A 19,781-nucleotide genomic window follows, 5' to 3' on the forward strand; every position below is an offset into this window, starting at 1 on the left:
CTTTGGTAATGCATTCCAGGCACCCACCTGTGTCCAAAAAAACATACTTCTGATGTCTTCCCTCAATGTTCCTCCAGTCAACTTAAACAGATGTCCTCGGGTATCCACCTTGTTTTTGAGAATAGGGATGGCAGTATGCCTGATTGGGCTCAAGAGTCTGTTTCCATGCCATAGAATTCTGTGACTTACACTAACCACTTCAAAGCAAATGGAATCAAAAGTGAGGTTAGGTCCCGGACGAGATGTATTGGGAGCTTCCACTCTTTTGACATTACACCATGGCTGAACATGACTGTAGCATTGGAATTGTGTACATCCAGTGAGGCCCTATCTACTAGCTTCATTGTGGTCTTGGAGAATGATTTAACTGGCAAGGAACATCCTAATTTAAATTAAATTGAGTTCAGCCCTTTATTACAGGCCTGAGTCATTGAAAGACAATAACATATAACATAATAACATAACAATTACAGCACGGAAACAGGCCATTAGGCCCTTCTAGTCCGCACCGAATCAAACACCCCTCTCCAGTCCCACCTCCCTGCACAATGCTCATAACCCTCCATCTTCTTCTCATCCATATACCTGTCCAACCTTTTCTTAAATAATACAATTGACTCCGCCGCCACTATTTCTCCCGGAAGCTCATTCCACACGGCTACCACTCTCTGAGTAAAGAAGTTCCCCCTCATGTTACCTCTAAACCTCTGCCCCTTAATTCTTAACTCATGTCCTCTTGTTTTAATCTTTCCTCCTCTTAACGGAAATAGTCTATCCACATCCACTCTGTCTATCCCTTTCATAATCTTAAATACTTCTATCAAATCCCCTCTCAACCTTCTACGCTCCAAAGAATAAAGACCTAATCTGTCCAACCTATACTCTAGATGCTTAAACCCAGGTAACATTCTGGTAAACCTTCTCTGCACTCTCTCCACTCTGTTTATATCCTTCCTATAATTAGGCAACCAGAACTGCACACAGAACTCCAAATTAGGCCGCACCAACGTCTATCTCAACATCACCTCCCAACTCCTATATTCCATGCAATGATTGATAAAGGCCAGCATACTAAAAGCCTTCTTCACCACCCTATTCACATGAGTTTCTACCTTCAGGGAACGATGTACCGTTACTCCTAAATCTTTCTGCTCTTCTGTATTCATCAATGCTCTCCCATTTACCACGTATGTCCTGTTCTGATTCTTCTTACCAAAATGAAGCACCTCACACTTATCAGCATTAAATTCCATTTGCCATTTTTCAGCCCTCTTTTATAAGCAGCCCAAATCCCTCTGCAATCCTTGAAAACCTTCTTCATTATCCACTATTCCACCTATCTTAGTATCGTCTGCATATTTACTAATCCAATTCACCACCTCATCATCTAGATCATTAATGTATATAACGAACAACAATGGGCCCAATACAGATCCTTGAGGCACACCACTGGTCACCGGCCTCCAACCTGACAGACAATTATCCACTACCACTCTCTGGCCTCTCCCTTTCAGCCAATGTTCAATCCATTTGACTATCTCAAAATTTATACCTAAAGACTGCACCTTCTTAACTAACCTTCCATGTGGTACCTTATCGAAGGCCTTACTGAAGTCCATATAGACAACATCCACTGCGCTACCCTCATCCACATTCCTAGTCACCTCTTCATTAGCCGGTTTTTTTGTAGTTGAGGTAGCTCACGCTGGACTTCTCGCTGAGGCCTTCTTGCCCCTGTTTTCTCAGGAAACTTGTTTGTAGTTTTTGCTGACTTCTCGATGTCCCTGCTGGACCTACAAGCTCCATCGCTGATGGACTGGTCGACTCAACTATTTCATACTTTACTACTGCATTGCATTTCATTTTCTTCTTATACCAGGCAGCTGCTGGAGACACACACTGATTGGAATGTTCTTCATTTGGGGTCACTGGCCTTCAGTTACACAAAACACAAATGGCAATGAGGAAGCATACAGGAGGGAGATAGATCAGCTCATTGAATGGTGTAACGACAACAACCTTGCGCTCAACTTCAGCAAAACCAAGGATTTGATTCTGGACTTCAGAAGGAAGTCAGGGGAACACAACCCAGTCTTCAACAAGGGCTCATTAGTGGAGAGGGTCGAGAACTTCAAATTCCTGGGTGTCAGCATCTCCGAGGATCTGTCCTGGAGCCTCCGTGTTGATGCAATCACAAAGAAGGCTCGCCAGTGGCTATACTTTGTGAGGTGTCTGAAGAGATTCAGTATGCCACTGAAAATTCTATGGGTGTACTGTGGGGAACATTCTGGCTGGTTGCATCACTGCCTGGTATGGAGGTGCCAAATCTCAGGAAAAAAGTAAACTCCAGAGGGTTGTTAACTCGGCCTCCAACATCACAGTCCATTGAGGTGTGGTCTTAAAAAGCAGCCTCTATCCTCAAAGACCCCCACCACCCAGGCCATGCCCTCTTCACTCTGCTACCATCAGGAAAAAGGTTCAGGAGCCTAATGACAAACACTCAGCGGCACAAGGTCAGCTTCTTCCCCGCTGCCATCAGATTCCTGAATAATCAAAGACACTGCCTGACTTTTTGTGCTCTATTATTTTTTTTATTTATAAGATGGTTATAATATGTATATTTCCACTATGATACTGCCACAAAGGACCGAATTTCATGGCTGCTTCATGGCAATAAATCCTGATTCTGATTCCGAAATTCTGATAATCATAGGCATCAAGGTCAGGTCATTTGCAGACATGAGCAATGAATAGGTACAAGTTATTTTCCATCTCTCAGGCTTCACTTTTCTTTGTAATCCATTTGGACAGCTTCTTGCAGATGCCCTTAATCCTTTATTCAACACATTGTCACCCATTAGTCACTATTAAGCTCACTGCCTGTTTCTCACTGTCACCTGTCACTTGTTCTTGAGTAAGGCCAGAACAAATCCAACATAGACCAGAACGTTATAGGACCTGTGGCCCACAATATTGTATTGACCTTGTAAACCTACTCCACGACAATCTGATCCTTCTCTCCCTCACTCCTATAACCCTCTAATTTCTCCTGCATCCACATGCCTATCTAAGAGGCTTTTAAATGGCTCCGTTGTAGCACCCTCTACAGCCAACATTCTAAACCCCCACCACTCTCTGTGTAAACATTTGAGATAGACTGTAGAGCTCGTCGAAAGAACCAAAGACTTGTTGATCCAAACCAAGGCTTTTATTAGCAAAAGACAGGAGCTCTTCACAGGTGGCCGACCAGTCCAGAATGATCCGACCTGGCTAGGGACACAACCCTTTAAGGCCCAGACAATATGCGTGGCTTAGCTCTCAGCCAATCGCTGTAAGCACAGTCTAGATACAGTAACTATATACACTATGTACATTGGTGATAGATCTGTACTATCACATTCACCCCTTCTTGGAGAACTGATCCTGGAAAAAGAAACGACGGCGAGAATGAAAGGAAGGGGTAAGTCAAGGACTGTAGCGGTCAGGGGGTCTGACCATCCTGCGTGACCGCTGTGGTGCTGGGATTGGGGTCACTGGGATGGTGTCGCCAGCGGGCTCATCGGGTGCGACTGCTCCGTCGCTCAATTCCCCAGTCGTGTTGTCGGCAGGGAGGCCCGGGTCGTTGGGGTGCTGTTGGTCCTTCTGTTGCGGCACGGGGCCTGGGGAATAAAGAGTTGGGGAAGGTTGGGTTGGGGGGTTTGCTGGGTCTACCGCGTGCTGAGCTAGGTCCCGCACCGAAACAGTGTCCTCCCGCCCATCTGGGAACTCAACGTAGGCGTAATGTGGGTTCGCGTGGAGTAGAGTCACTCGGTCGACCAAGGGGTCATTCTTTGAGTGCCGGACGTGGCGTCGCAAAAGGACGGGGTCATGGACGGTGAGCCATGCCGGTAGAGTGGTTCCTGATTCGGATTTCCTCAGGAAAAGGAACATCCTTTCGTGGGGGGTGGCATTTGTTGCAGTACATAGGAGGGAGCGGATGGAGTGTAAGGCACTAGTGAGAACCTCCTGACAGAGAGAGATGGGGAGACCTTTAGACCGGAGAGCCAGTGTAACCACTCTCCATATGGTGGCATTCTCCCTCTCGACCTGGCCATTACCGCGTGGGTTATAGCTCGTGGTCCTGCTTGAAGCGATACCACACTCCAGAAGGTACTGTTGCAGCTTCGCGCTCATGAATGAGGACCCCCTGTCACTGTGGATGGTACCCTGAGACATTGATATAGCCGCCCATTCGCTTCAAAGGCCGTGAATGGTCGGTCCTCGCAGCGGATCGGGAGCTGGTGGTAGGCCGAACGTAGGTCAATAGTGGAGAAAATGCGGTATAGGGCGATCTGGTTCACCACATCCGTGATGCGTGGCAGGGGGCACGCATCCAGGAGCGTGAAGCGGTTAATGGTCTGGCTATAGTCGACCACCATCCGTAGTTTTTCCCCGTTCTTGACAACCACCACCTGGGCTCTCCAGGGGCTTGAACTGGGTTCGATGATGCCCTCATCCAGCAATCTACGCACCTCATTCCTAATGAATTGCCTGTTTTCGTAACTATATTGCCGACTTTTGGTGGCCACAGGCTTCCAGCCAGGGGTGAGTTTTGAAAAGAGTGCTGGCGGGGCAATCCGGAGTGTGGAAAGGCCGCAGGATTGGCCCCGGGGCACGGGGGCGGGTTGCTTGGGTGCTTCGGGGGTGGAGCGATGGCAGACCGAGAGGAGGGCGTGGGGTCCCCCAAAGTGTAGGGACACCGTTCAGAACTGACACTGGAAGTCTAATCCCAGCAACACTGGGGCGCACAATTGGGGAAGGATGAATAATTTGAAGTGGGTGACCATTACACCCTGTACTTCCAGCGTGGCGATGCAATACCCCTTTATCCCAGTCGAGTGCGACCTCGTCGCTAATGAGATTCTCTGAGTAGTGGGGATAATGTCAAGTCCCCTACGGAGGGCCAGATCTGGCTGGTTAAAACTGTCAGTTGACCCAGAGTCAAATAAGCAATTTGTGTAGTGTCCATGCACTTTAATCAGTTCCATTGCTCTGGTGAGGGGATGAGAGCATTGCTGGTTTAGTGTTATTGAAGCAGTTGACAGGGGAGTTTTGCGCGATGACATCACGCAACGGGACGACGTCACGCAACGGGATGACGTAGTCAACGCTCGAGGAGCAGGTTGGAGGACCTCCCGGAAGTGCTGTTGTGGCGGCGTCGGTGGGTGAATGGTAATTAGTAGGGTTTGTAGTTGCTCGCGATTGGCGGTGGGTAGGTCGTTGGTCGCGGTGGTCAGGCCCTGGCGGTCGTCGGCGATGGACGCTAGGGTGAGTACTTGGTTGACCGCGGGGGTTGCTGTGGCGGCGGTAGCAGCAGCGGTAGCGTCGGCCCTGGTGGTGTCAGTGGCGGCGGCAGCAGCGGCGGTAGCATCGAGTGTTCCGCACGGGAGTGAGAGGCGGGCCAACACCATGGTTGCGAGGGTGCGCTGCCACTTCCGGGTTCGGCGTCTCTGTGACGTCAGGCGTTGCCGTGCAGGGGAGCCCTCGCTCTCATTGGACGAGAGCTCTGGGGAAGAAGAGTTTGAATGGGATAGTGGCGGTTGGGCTTCACACGAAGCACTGTGTTTGCTGGCGGCCATTTTAAACCTACAGACTGCAGCAAAGTGGCCCTTTTTAAGGCACTTCTGGCACCTGGCTTTTCTTGCTGGGCACTGGGACCTGCTGTGTTTGTCCCTCCCGCAGAAATAACATTTTGGGTTCGCAGGGGGCAGTGTAGCAGCAGCCGACAGGCCGTCAGTGGTAGGGTAGAAGGGCACTCTACTCACATCAGAAGGTGGGGTCCAGACCCTAGAGAACTCGGTGGACTTTAAGGCTGCATCCTCCATTGTGAATGCAATCCGGGCCACGTCCTCTAGTTTTTCTACCCCTTGCTCGAGCAAGCGCAGCCTCACTTCGTTCGATCGGACCCCGGCCACATAGGCATCCCGGACAAGATCATTTGTGATCTCGGCAGCAGTTTTGTCCACACAGTTACAGTCCTTGCCCAATGCCTTTAATACTTGTAAATATGCCCTGCTGGACTCGCCGGGCTGTTGCTTCCTCGAAGCAAGTACGAGCCGGGCATGAACTCTGTTCACCGGTTGATTATACAGTTCTTTCAGTACCTTTATGGCTGCAGTGTAAGTGGTCTCATCCTGGATGTTCTCGTAGACTCTCAAGGACACCATAGACAGCAATGCTGTTAGACGCTGGTTATCCACCTCCACCTCAATGAGTCTCAGGAAGTTTTCAAAGTTCAGCAGCCAGAAGTTAAAGGCTTTGAAGGCTGTAGCTGACTGTGGGTCGATGTCAAGTTTTTCTGGCCGAGTTAAACGCTCCATCCCTTTCAAAAAAAAAATTATTTTTGCTAATAAAATTGTAGAGCTCGTCGAAAGAACCAAAGACTTGTTGATCCAAATCAAGGCTTTTATTAGCAAAAGACAGGAGCTCTTCACAGGTGGCCAACCAGTCCAGAATGATCCGACCTGGCTAGGGACACAACCCTTTAAGGCCCAGACAATAGGCGTGGCTTAGCTCTCAGCCAATCGCTGTAAGCACAGTCTAGATACAGTAACTATATACACTATATACATTGGTGATAGATCTGTACTATCACATAGACAAAACCTGCTGGTGCTGGAATCTTCATCAAACAGTGAGACTATCTAGCCTTTAGGGTTGGAATGTGGCTGATTATATCAATCTGGGCTGGAAAATTCCATTGAGACAAGTGACGGAGGTAACAACATGCTGCAACATCATTAGTTCTTGAAGTTCTTTATCTTTTTGCTTCTGTTCTGAGAATGAGCACCACTTTTTATGTGAGATTGCCTAACAGGACTATCCAAGGCTTGTTGCTTCAGTAGTGCCTGACAATGTTGGAACTCTCCCGGGAAGTTTCTAAGAGTTTTTGATCTCTATTTCTGTCCACCACAGACTGTTGGTCTTCATTGAATTTGACATAAGGTAGCTGCTTTGGCACTCTGCCATGAGATATTGGTCTAACACAGTGCACTAAAGTTCTGGAGCAACTCATCAGGTCATGCTGCATCCACAGAAAATAAGAGGCAATCTACGTTTTGGGCCTGAGCACTTTACAGGAGTGCAGAAAATCGGGTAGATGTCTGAATGAAAAGGTAGAGATGGGGAAAGGGGCTAATGGGCAATGGGAGGGTAGAAGAGAAAGAAGGTGGGAAGTGATTCAGATGAGGGGTTAGCTCTCTGATTGGAGATGGAAGGTAAAGGGGTGGGGAGTTGAAGGAAGTGAGACAGACAGGTAGGACAAGAGAAAAACTGAAGGGGAGAGTGAATGGAAATGGAGACCTTGATATTAATTCTGTCTGTTTGGAGACTGGCAAGACGGAATAAAAGATGTTGTTCATCTAATTTCTTGGGATGACGGAACATGAGGCCATGGACAGACGTCATTGTGGCAATGGAATATGGAATTGATGGCTGGATACTGGGAGATCCTGGCTGTTGCAACGAACTGAGTGAAGGGGCTTTAAAACAATTTTCCGGTCTGTCCAGTCTCCTCAATAGAGAGGAGCTGAATCAGGAGCTCCGGATGCAGTAGCCTCTTCCCCTTTTGTGTACCTGCACTAAACCCTTGGATTTAGAATGTTGGTTGTAGAGGTTGCTACAACAGAGACATTTAAAAGACTCTTAGACAGGCACGTGGATGCAGGAGAAATTAGAGGGTTATAGGAGTGAGGGAGGGAAGGATCAGATTGTCGTGGAGTAGGTTTACAAGGTTGGTACAACATTGTGGGCCACAAGGCCTGTACTGTGTAGTGCGATCAATGACCACTCACAGACACAAAGGGCCAGAGGCTTATTGATCTAAAGATCCAAGCATTCCTCAGCATGCTGCTGGCTCAAGTCCAAGGGCAGGTATGGGGAAGAAGACTAGGGATCTCGGCCTTTATTAGGGGTCTTTAAGGGGTGAGCCAGCCTCTCCAGCCCAGTGGGGAACGTGCCATGTTCCACCACAATCTGCCAATCTCTAGCATGTCCTCCCCACCCGATCTATGATTCCTTCAGCAGAGTGTAGATGCTAGGTAGGTTTGTCTGGGGCACAATCTGTGGGTCCGGAATCTTACCCATCATTATGCATTCCTGTTTATCCATCCTCCATATCAGACAATACAGCTCGTTCTGCAACTGCTCTCAGTACCAGGTGGGTGACTGGAGCAGAGGAACCGGGAAATGCCTCGCTATACTTGCCAGTGAAAACTGTACCGTTGCCAGCTGAACGAGATGCTTTCTGGCAGGGTGTGGCAGCAATTACCAAGAGGAAAAATCTGGCCTTAAATGATGCAGCCCGATTCAGCTGATCTTTTACAGCTTTTTAAACAGATCTTGGCATCTCTTCATTCTTCATCCTCCAAGGTACCTGATCAATTTTCACTGCTATGATGAATTTTTGGAACTGAACCTTTGGAAAAGCATGCATATTCAAAACCTACTGCTGGAAGGCAAGTTATCATCCCAGAGTTGGCAGTGAAAACACAGAGGAAAAGGCCATCAAGGTTTAAACACCCAGCACCTTAAATCAACAAAGCACATTCGATATGATCAAACATTCACTTAGACAGCATTTGACAATTTAGCTTCAGAGAAAAGATAGGATTAAATAGTCAATAAAATTAGTTTTAGCAACTGTCTTAAAGGAGGAGAGAGAAGTAGAAAGCAGAAATAGGAAGGACAGAGAGTCAACATTTTTCAGTAGATCAGTTAATTATATTTGTAGCCTTTTTAGTACAATACAGGCCCTTGTGCTGTCCTACATAAACCTAATCCATGATCAATCTAACGCTTCCTTCCCTATTCTTCTTACATCCGTATCCTATCTAGGAGTCTTCAAAAGGCCCTATTGAACCAGCCTCCGGCACTGTTCCCAGCATTCCAAGTACCCACCATCCTCCCACGCACCATGATAGCCACCCTGAACTTACCTCCACTCACCTTAAAGATATGACCTCTGGTTTGGGCCATGGCTGCCTTGGGAAAAGGACACTGGCCGACCACCCTATCTATCCTCTCATAATCTTGTACATCTCTACTAAGTAATTCTTCACTCCAAATTGAAACCCACTCAACTTTTCCTCAGAAGGTAAAAGGAAAAGGAGCAGGAGTCAGCCATCTGGCTCATCGAGGATATCCGTTTTTCATCATGAATCTGGCCGTTGACTCAACTCCACCAACAATTTCCTCAATTTTCCTTCTTTCCAAAAATCTATTTATCTGTATCTTAAATATGTTTAATAAGGTGGTTTCTACTGAGCAACGTACATACATACCCGCATGACTTGTATCATCATTTTATTCTGTCTTTAGTAGTGCCAGTTGTTTTTGAATGTAAATGATAACCTGGGGTTGGAGCATCAGCAGTCATCAAAGTGACCAGTTCATTTACTCACAGAGGCCATGAGTGAACTAGACCTGGACACCTAGCCTTCTGGGACCCATCACCAAAGAAAGAATGACCTGACAGGAGGGTGAAGGGCAGGCAAAGTCTGCACCAGTGACTCAATCAGTAATTAGGAGTGAGACATTAGAATCTTGCACTCGGACATGCTGGAAGATAGTTTTTCCTGGTGGAGCCCCTTTTTAAAGTTATCTCTTGATGGATGTAAGTTTTGCTCTTCATAGTTCCATAAAGGGGTGGAGAGTTGGGTAAGCAAGTTTGCGGATGATACAAAGATTGGTGGTGTTGTGGACGGTGAGGAAGATTACCGTAGATTAAAAGGTGATTTAGGAAGGCTGGAGGTGTGGGCTGAGAAATGGCTGATGGAATTTAATACAGATAAGTGTGAGGTGTTACATTTTGGAAAGGCAAATCTAAATAGGTCATATGCATTAAATGGTAGGCTATTGAGATGTGCAGAGCAACAAAGGGATTTAGGAGTTATGGTAAATAGTACCCTCAAGGCTGATACTCAGGTAGATGGTGTGGTGAAGAAGGCATTTGGAATGTTGGCCTTCATAAATCGGAGTATTGAATTCAAGAGTAGGGAGGTTATGATGAAATTGTGCAAGGCATTGGTGAGGCCAAATTTGGAGTACTGTGTACAGTTTTTTGGTCACCAAATTATAGGGAAGATATAAACAAAATAGAGTGAGTGCAGAGAAGGTTCACGAGAATGTTGACAGGATTTCAAGGTTTGAGTTACAGGGAAAGGTTGTGCAAACTAGGGCTTTTTTCTCTGGAGCGTAGAAGATTGAGGAGGGACTTGATAGAGGTGTTTAAGATTTTAAAAGGGACAGACAGAGTAAATGTGGATAGGCTTTTTCAATTAAGAGTGGGGAAGATTCAAACTAGAGGGCATGGTTTAAGATTGAAGGGGGAAAATTATAAGGGGAACATGAGGGGAAATTTCTTTACGCAAAGGATGGTGGGGATGTGGAATGAGCTTCCGACAGATGTGGTCGAGGCGGGATCATTGGTTACATTTAAGGAAAGACTAGATAGTTACATGGATAGGAGAGGACTTGAGGGGTATGGACCGGGTGCTGGTCAGTGGGACTAGGAGGATGGGGATTTGTTACGGCATGGACTAGTAGGGCCGAACTGGCCTGTTCTATGCTATAAATGGTTATATGGTTATATGGTTATATGGTTATATGGTTATAAAGTATACACTTTATTGAACCATTTATTATTTCCAATTAATTATTTGACTTTAAAAATAGCAAATACTAGAAACATGCAGCAGGTCTGGCAGCATCTGTAGAAGGAAATGGAATATAGAGAAACAAAGTTAACGATCCAGGTCAATAACTCATTTCGTAAAGAGGAGCTGATCGGTTCTGAATCTCAGTTCCAGCATTTTTACCCTCTGCTCTGTGCTCGTTCATCTTCCTCCATTTCGTGATTAGTTCCGTGATGAAGAAGTATTCATCACCCTATCTTAGATGGCATCCACAGCATTTATGTCACCTGGACAAACTTGGTCTCATCCTGTAATAGACATTCTTCTTATTATTTTCACTTCAACTCAAATGCACTTATTTTCCCAATGTTCTCATTACAGTGGAAGTTCAACAGCCTGAAACATTCACTTAATTTCCCTCTCCATAGATTACTTTAAATTTTAAACTTAGACATACAGCACGGTTCTGTGCTGTCCAATTCACCTAAACTCTTGGTACGTTTTTATACAGTGGTAGGAAACTGGAGCCCCCGGGGAAAACTCATGCAGGCACAGGGAGAATGTACAAACTCCTTGCAGACAGCATGGTTGCTGGCGCTGTGACAGCATGGCACTAACCGCTACATCAATTGTGCAGCAGATGATGTCTGATGTACTGAGGATTTCCATAACTCTTTAATTTCAAATTTCAAATATCTATGCTTTTTTGCCTTTTTACACAAGTTTAATTCTTGTAATTACGTAACTAAATTTTAAAATTTAGACATACAACACAGTAACAGGCCACTTCGACCCACGAGTGCCGCCAATTCATACCCCATTAACCTACAGCCTCCCTCCCCCGGTACGTTTTGAATGGTGGGCCCGGAAAAAAACCCACGCTGATAGTGGGGAGAATGTACAAACTCAACACGTCTTAAACGTCGGCCTGGACCCAATCGCTGGTGCTGTAAAGGCGTGGCAGTTGCATTAAACACTACACCAACTGTGCTGGCCTCAACAATGGGAAGCAACAACTACCCATCACACATTTACATTCTGCATTGTTGAGGTGCTAACTATTTGAATTTTAAGCTTTTCTAGAGCTGCCTCGGCTTCTTGAAAGCTCCTTGCTTTATGTACCTGCGAATCAGTTGCAGGAGTGGGTTGAATTTGCTTCATTGTCAGGGCAGCACAGCGGTAGTCCTTGGTTCAATCCTGACGTACGGTGAAACTTCTGTGTTTTTCCTTTGATGGCGTGGGATTCCTCCAGGAATGGTGGTTTCCTCCCCCATCACAAAGAGGTGCAGGCTGACCAATGAATTGGCTGCTGTGAGTGGCTTTGGATGTGGAGTTGGGTGGTAGAATCTGTGGGGTATTAAAATGGGATTAATGTGAAGTTAATGTAAGTGATCAGCAGGCACTCGGACTACATGATTCTATGACTCTATTCAGTAGTATAATGACTGAAACTCTGTATTCTATTACCCTCCAGTAACTCTCAAATCAATAAATTGTATCCCTCTGCCTTGAAAATAGTTTAAAAATCTGCCTAAAACGACCATTAAGCAAGTGTCCAAAGACTTTCAATATCTGAATAATAAAAAAAAAATTAATATTTAGGCCAGTGTGATAGTACAGATCTATCACCAATGTACATAGTGTATATAGTTACAGTATCTAGACTGTGATTACAGCGAATGGCTGAGAGCTAAGCCACGCCTATTGTTTGGGCCTTAAAGGTTTGTGTCCCTAGCCAGGTCAGATCATTCCGGACTGGTCGGCCACCTGTGAAGAGCTCCTGTCTTTTGCTAATAAAAGCCTTGGTTTGGATCAACAAGTCTTTGATTCTTTCGACGAGCTCTACAATTTTATTAGCAAAAAGAATTTTTTTTTTGAAAGGGATGGAGCGTTTAACTCGGCCAGAAAAACTTGACATCGACCCACAGTCAGCTACAGCCTTCAAAGCCTTTAACTTCTGGCTGCTGAACTTTGAAAACTTCCTGAGACTCATTGAGGTGGAGGTGGATAACCAGCGTCTAACAGCATTGCTGTCTATGGTGTCCTTGAGAGTCTACGAGAACATCCAGGATGAGACCACTTACACTGCAGCCATAAAGGTACTGAAAGAACTGTATAATCAACCGGTGAACAGAGTTCATGCCCGGCTCGTACTTGCTTCGAGGAAGCAACAGCCCGGCGAGTCCAGCAGGGCATATTTACAAGTATTAAAGGCATTGGGCAAGGACTGTAACTGTGTGGACAAAACTGCTGCCGAGATCACAAATGATCTTGTCCGGGATGCCTATGTGGCCGGGGTCCGATCAAACGAAGTGAGGCTGCGCTTGCTCGAGCAAGGGGTAGAAAAACTAGAGGACGTGGCCCGGATTGCAATCACAATGGAGGATGCAGCCTTAAAGTCCACCGAGTTCTCTAGGGTCTGGACCCCACCTTCTGATGTGAGTAGAGTGCCCCCTTCTACCCTACCACTGACGGCCTATTGGCTGCTGCTACACTGCCCCATGCGAACCCAAAATGTTATTTCTGCGGGAGGGACAAGCACAGCAGGTCCTAGTGCCCAGCAAGAAAAGCCAGGTGCCAGAAGTGCCTTAAAAAGGGCCACTTTGCTGCAGTCTGTAGGTCTAAAATGGCCGCAGGCAAACACAGTGTCTCGTGTGAAGCCCAATCACCACTATCCCATTCAAACTCTTCTTCCCCAGAGCTCTCGTCCAATAAGAGCGAGGGCTCCCCTGCACGGCAACGCCTGACGTCACGGAGACGCCGAACCTGGATAGGGCAGCCCACCTCTCGCCACCGTGCAGAACACTCGACCCAGCCACAGTCCCGATTGTGGCAACCGTTGCGGCTGCCGCTGCCACAGACGCCCCCGGGGCCAACCAGGTACTCACCCTAGCGTCCATCGCTGATGACCATCGGGGCCCGACCGCCGCGACCGACGACCTACCCACCGCCAACCGTGAGCAACTACAAACCCCACTACTTACCTTTCATCCACCGACGCCGCCACAACAGCACTTCCGGGAGTTTGTCCAACCTGCTCCTCCAGCGTTGACTACGTCTATTACGTCATCCCGTTGTGTGACGTCATCCCGTTGTGTGACGTCATCCCGTTGCGTGATGTCATCACGTTGCGTGACGTCATCACACGAAACTCCCCTGTCAACTGCTTCAATAACACTAAACCAGCAATGCTCTCATCCCCTCACCAGAGCAATGGAACTGATTAAAGTGCATGGACACTACACAAATTGCTTATTTGACTCTGAGTCAACTGACAGTTTTATCCAGCCAGATCTGGCCCTCCGTTGGGGACTTGACATTATCCCCACTACCCAGAGGATCTAATTAGCGAAGAGGTCGCACTCGACCGGGATAAAGGGGTATTGCATCGCCACGCTGGAAGTACAGGGCGTAACGGTCACCCACTTCAAATATTCATCCTTCCTCAATTGTGCGCCCCAGTGTTGCTGGGATTAGACTTTCAGTGTCAGTTCCGAACAGTGTCCCTACACTTTGGGGGACCCCATGCCCCCCCCTCTCGGTCTGCCATCACCCCACCCCCGAAGCACCCGAACAACCCGCCCCAGTGCCCCGGGGCCAATCCTGCGGCCTTTCTACACTCTGGATTACCCCGCCAGCACTCTTCGCAAACCTCACCCCTGGCTGGAAGCCTGTGGCCACCAAAAGTCGGCAATATAGTTACGAAAACAGGCAATTCATTAGGAGTGCGGTGCGTAGATTGCTGGATGAGGGCATCATCGAACCCAGTTCAAGCCCCTGGAGAGCCCAGGTGGTGGTTGTCAAGAACGGGGAAAAACTACTGATGGTGGTCGACTATAGCCAGACCATTAACCGCTTCACACTCCTGGATGCGTACCCCCTGCCACGCATCACGGATGTGGTGAACCAGATCGCCCTATACCGCATATTCTCCATCATTGACCTACGTTCGGCGTACCACCATCTCCCAATCCGAAGTGAGGACCGACCATTCACGGCCTTTGAAGCGAATGCGCGGCTATATCAATTTCTCAGGGCACCATTCGGGGTCACGAATGGTGTCGCGATCTTCCAGCGGGAAATGGACCAGAATGGTGGACCAGAATGGGCTAACCGCTACCTTCCCGTATCTGGACAATATCACCATCTGCAGCCACGACATGCAGGACCACGACGCCAACCTAGACAAATTTCTTCAAACTGCCCGTCGGCTGAACCTGACTTACAATTTGGACAAATGTGTCTTACGGACCACACGACTTGCTATTCTAGGTTGCGTGGTGGAGAAAAGGATAGTCATGCCAGATCCTGACCGCATGCATCCCCTAATGGACTTACCCCACCCCCCCCATACCCAGAAAGCGCTCAAACGTTGCCTGGGCCTTTTCTCGTATTACGCCCAATGGGTTCCACACTACGCCGACAAGGTGCATCCTCTTATCAAGACCACCTCCTTTCCCCTCTCGACCGAAGCCAGAGCGGCTTTCAATCGAATCAAATTTGACATCGCTGCTGCGACGCTGCACGCGATCGATGAGTCTGTCCCGTTTCAAGTCGAGAGCGATGCATCCGACTTCGCCCTGGCAGCCACCTTGAACCAGGCCGGTCGGCCTGTATCCTTCTTCTCCAGAACCCTCCAGGGTCCAGAGAGTAGACACTCCTCAATCGAGAAGGAGGCTCAGGCCATAGTTGAAGCGGTGTGTCGTTGGAGACATTACCTCGCTGGGAGGCGATTTACACTGTTGACTGATCAATGCGCGGTCTCCTTCAGGTTCAGCAACACCCAGCGTGGTAAGATAAAAAATGACAAAATTGCCAGATGGAGAATCGAACTCTTCACCTTTAACCATGACCCGCCTGACGCTCTCCAGGGGGACGTGCGCCAGCTTACAGATGGACAGACTGCAGAAACTCCATGAGGCACTCTGTCATCCAGGGGTCACTAGGTTTGCCCACTTTGTGAAGGCGCGCAACCTACCCTACACAGTCGAGGAGATCCGCTCCATGACCCGAGCCTGTTCGGTGTGCGCTGAATGCAAGCCCCATTTCTTCCGTCCAGATAACTCCCACGTTATCAAAGCCACCCGCCCCTTCGAGCGTCTTAGCGTAGACTTTAAGGGGCCCCTATCGTCGACCAACTGTAATAACTACATCCTTACGGCCATCGACGAGTACTCCCTCTTCCCGTTCGCTGTGCCCTGCCCAGACACCACTGCCGCCTCAGTGATACAGGCCCTTCACAGTATTTTCGCCATCTTCGGGTACTCCAATTCCATCCACAGTGATAGGGGGTCCTCATTCATGAGCGCAGAGCTGCAACAGTACCTTCTGGAGTGTGGTTTTGCTTCAAGCAGGACTACGAGCTATAACCCACGCGGTAACGGCCAGGTCGAGAGGGAGAATGCCACCATATGGAGAGTGGTTACACTGGCTCTCCGGTCTAAAGGTCTCCCCACCTCTCACTGGCAGGAGGTTCTCACTAGTGCCTTACACTCCATCCGCTCCCTCCTATGTACCGCAACAATGCCACCCCCCACGAAAGGATGTTCCTTTTCCCGAGGAAATCCGAATCAGGAACCATTGTACTGGCATGGCTCACCGTCCCTGGCCCTATCCTTTTGCGACGCCATGTCTGGCCCTCAAAGAACAACCCCTTGGTCGATCGAGTGACTCTACTCCACACGAACCCACATTACATCTACGTTGAGTTCCCAAACGGGTAGGAGGACACTGTTTCGATGCGGGACCTAGCTCAGGATGTGGTAGACCCAGCAAACCCCCCCAACCCAACCTTCCACAACTCTTTATTCCCCAGGCCCCGTGCCGCAACAGAAGGACCAACAGCACCCCAACGACCCGGGCCACCCTGCCGACAACACGACTGGGGAATTGAGCGAAGGAGAGGTCGCACCCGATGAGCCCGCTGGCAACACCACTCCAGCGACCCCAATCCCGGCACCACGGCAGTCACGCCGGATGGTCAGACCCCCTGACCGCTACAGTCCTTAACCTACCCCTTCCTTTCATTCTATCCCTCGTTTTTTTGTTTTTTTTTCCAGGGTCAGTTCTCCAAGAAGGGGTGAATGTGATAGTACAGTTCTATCACCAATGTACATAGTGTATTCTTCTTCTTTGGCTTGGCTTCGCGGACGAAGATTTATGGAGGGGGTAAAAGTCCACATCAGCTGCAGGCTCGTTTGTGGCTGACAAGACCGATGCGGGACAGGCAGACACGGTTGCAGCGGCTGCAGGGGAAAATTGGTTGGTTGGGGTTGGGTGTTGGATTTTTCCTCCTTTGCCTTTTGTTAGTGAGGTGGGCTCTGCGGTCTTCTTCAAAGGAGGTTGCTGCCCGCCAAACTGTGAGGCGCCAAGATGCACGGTTTGAGGCGATATCAGCCCACTGGCGGTGGTCAATGTGGCAGGCACCAAGAGATTTCTTTAGGCAGTCCTTGTACCTTTTATTTGGTGCACCTCTGTCACGGTGGCCAGTGGAGAGCTCGCCATATAACACGATCTTGGGAAGGCGATGGTCCTCCATTCTGGAGACGTGACCCACCCAGCGCAGCTGGATCTTCAGCAGCGTGGACTCGATGCTGTCGACCTCTGCCATCTCGAGTACTTCGACGTTAGGGATGAAAGCGCTCCAATGGATGTTGAGGATGGAGCGGAGACAACGCTGGTGGAAGCGTTCTAGGAGCCGTAGGTGATGCCGGTAGAGGACCCATGATTCGGAGCCGAACAGGAGTGTGGGTATGACAACGGCTCTGTATATACTTATCTTTGTGAGGTTTTTCAGTTGGTTGTTTTTCCAGACTCTTTTGTGTAGTCTTCCAAAGGCGCTATTTGCCTTGGCGAGTCTGTTGTCTATCTCACTGTCGATCCTTGCATCTGATGAAATGGTGCAGCCGAGATAGGTAAACTGGTTGACCGTTTTGAGTTTTGTGTGCCCGATGGAGATGTGGGGGGGCTGGTAGACATGGTGGGGAGCTGGCTGATGGAGGACCTCAGTTTTCTTCAGGCTGACTTCCAGGCCAAACATTTTGGCAGTTTCCGCAAAGCAGGACGTCAAGCGCTGAAGAGCTGGCTCTGAATGGGCAACTAAAGCGGCATCGTCTGCAAAGAGTAGTTCACGGACAAGTTTCTCTTGTGTCTTGGTGTGAGCTTGCAGGCGCCTCAGATTGAAGAGACTGCCATATAGTTACTGTATCTAGACTGTGCTTACAGCGATTGGCTGAGAGCTAAGCCACGCCTATTGTCTGGGCCTTAAAGGGTTTTGTCCCTAGCCAGGTCGGATCATTCCGGACTGGTCGACCACCTGTGAAGAGCTCCTGTCTTTTGCTAATAAAAGCCTTGGTTTGGATCAACAAGTCTTTGATTCTTTCGACGAGCTCTACAGCCAGTAACCTCAATTCTCAACATTAACTGGCTTTGGATTATTTAGATTAATATCCTGATAGATTAACTGTCCCATGGTGTACGAGAGAGGTGACGTGCGTGTGAAGTGTCACAAGAGTCACAACTTGCAGGACAAAGGGGGAAATTAAAATGGGTACAGTCCGCAGCATGTTCTTCCTTCGTACTGGTTGACCCGAAGCTGCTTGTTCATTGCCTGCATCACAGATCTACAGGTCAGGCAAATTGCAGGCCTGTGTTAACTGCACCAGGCAGCAGGCTCTTTATTGATAGGCAGGGAAGTCAAGAGAGACTGAAATTGCCAGCCTCATTTTAACAGACCTTTTCAATCTTTAGACTGTAAATGCCAGGGGATAGGGACTGACATTTAGTGTCAAATGAGAAATTACAGCAAAAAGCCTCAGCCTTTAGAACAAATTGAAAATAACAGCTGCTGTCTGGTACCTGCTCGTCTAACTAAGGTACACTTTTTAAGAATACATTTTCATTTTACTCCACTCCTGAAATTTCATCACAGATAGTGCTGGGAAATGGTTCACACTTCTCATGTGCTACATTATGGAATCAGGAAAATACAACCCAAGAGGCAATACATCGGCCAATTGAGTTTGTGCTGGCCTGAAAATAAAAGCTATGAAGGCTATTCCCATAAATTAGCTCCTGTATTCCCATAAATTAGCCCTTCCAATACCCTTCCAGATAGTGATTTTCCAGATCCCCAACACTCTTGGAAACAAACATAACAGTGCAGTGCAGGCCCTTCGGCCCTCGATGTTGTGTCGACCTATGTAAACCTACTCAACAATCTAAACCTTTCCTACCTAACCCACAACCCTCTATCTTCTTGCATCCATGTACCTATCCAAGAGTCTTTTAATTGTCCCAACTGTAGCAGCCTCCACCACCACCCCTGGCAAGGCATTCCAGGCACCACCACCACTGACATCACTAGGGGGGGTGGGGTGGACTGGGTGACACCAACAGAGGGGTGACCCCAAAATGACTGTCTATAATTTATTTTGCAGTGTTTCAGCAGAAATTTATTATTTCTTATAAGAATGTCCCTGTAGTTCATTATGACAACAAAAACATTATTTTGTAAGCCCATCTTACATGTATCAATATACCTACAAGCCTAAAACTCGATGCTAATTTACTTTTTGAACCTTCTAATGCTCTCCTGTCAGAGCTGTCATTATGATTGCTTCGAATCACGCGGTTCCGTCTGCACGCGCTACGTTTTCATTGCTGCTGGTCTTTTTATAGTCACTTCTGTCAAATTTTCTGGCGTTTTCTCTCACTACTATTGCCATTATCTTCAGTGATATATGGGAATAACGATTTACAAGTCAAATTTGTACAATAAAATATTATTAAGGATTCTGTATGGTCTGGTATGGGATGAGGTCCATGGGGGGGAGGGGGGTAGGGTACCACCAACCCTAGTGCCCATCACACTCTGAGTCAAAGACCTACCCCCTAATAACTTTTCTCCACTCACCTTAAACAGATATCCTCTGGTATTTGATTGTCACCCCAGGAAAAAGCTGTTCTCCCCCCCCCCCCATCTAAGCACCTCATAATCTCTTTAAAGCTACCTCTCCTCCCACATCACTCCAATCCCTCCAACGATCACCTTAAAGCTCGAAGAAGCTAGGACATTTCTCTTTTGGAGCGACAAAGGATGAGAAGTAA

The 19,781-nt window shown here is 48.0% G+C and overlaps 1 long non-coding RNA gene across 3 annotated transcripts in view; it reads right to left on the bottom strand.

Annotated features, from left to right (window-relative positions):
- The window catches only part of LOC138749541 (uncharacterized), a 72,775-nt gene that overhangs the window by 18,532 nt on the left and 34,462 nt on the right, over positions 1–19,781 (bottom strand). For all 3 annotated transcript variants that reach the window (XR_011348735.1, XR_011348733.1, XR_011348734.1), the window contains one exon: positions 11,796–12,020. This is a non-coding gene — a long non-coding RNA (uncharacterized lncRNA). The remainder of the gene's footprint in view (positions 1–11,795; positions 12,021–19,781) is intronic.

Source organism: Narcine bancroftii, chromosome 14 (assembly GCF_036971445.1).
Source record: "Narcine bancroftii isolate sNarBan1 chromosome 14, sNarBan1.hap1, whole genome shotgun sequence".
Lineage (NCBI taxonomy): Eukaryota > Metazoa > Chordata > Chondrichthyes > Torpediniformes > Narcinidae > Narcine > Narcine bancroftii.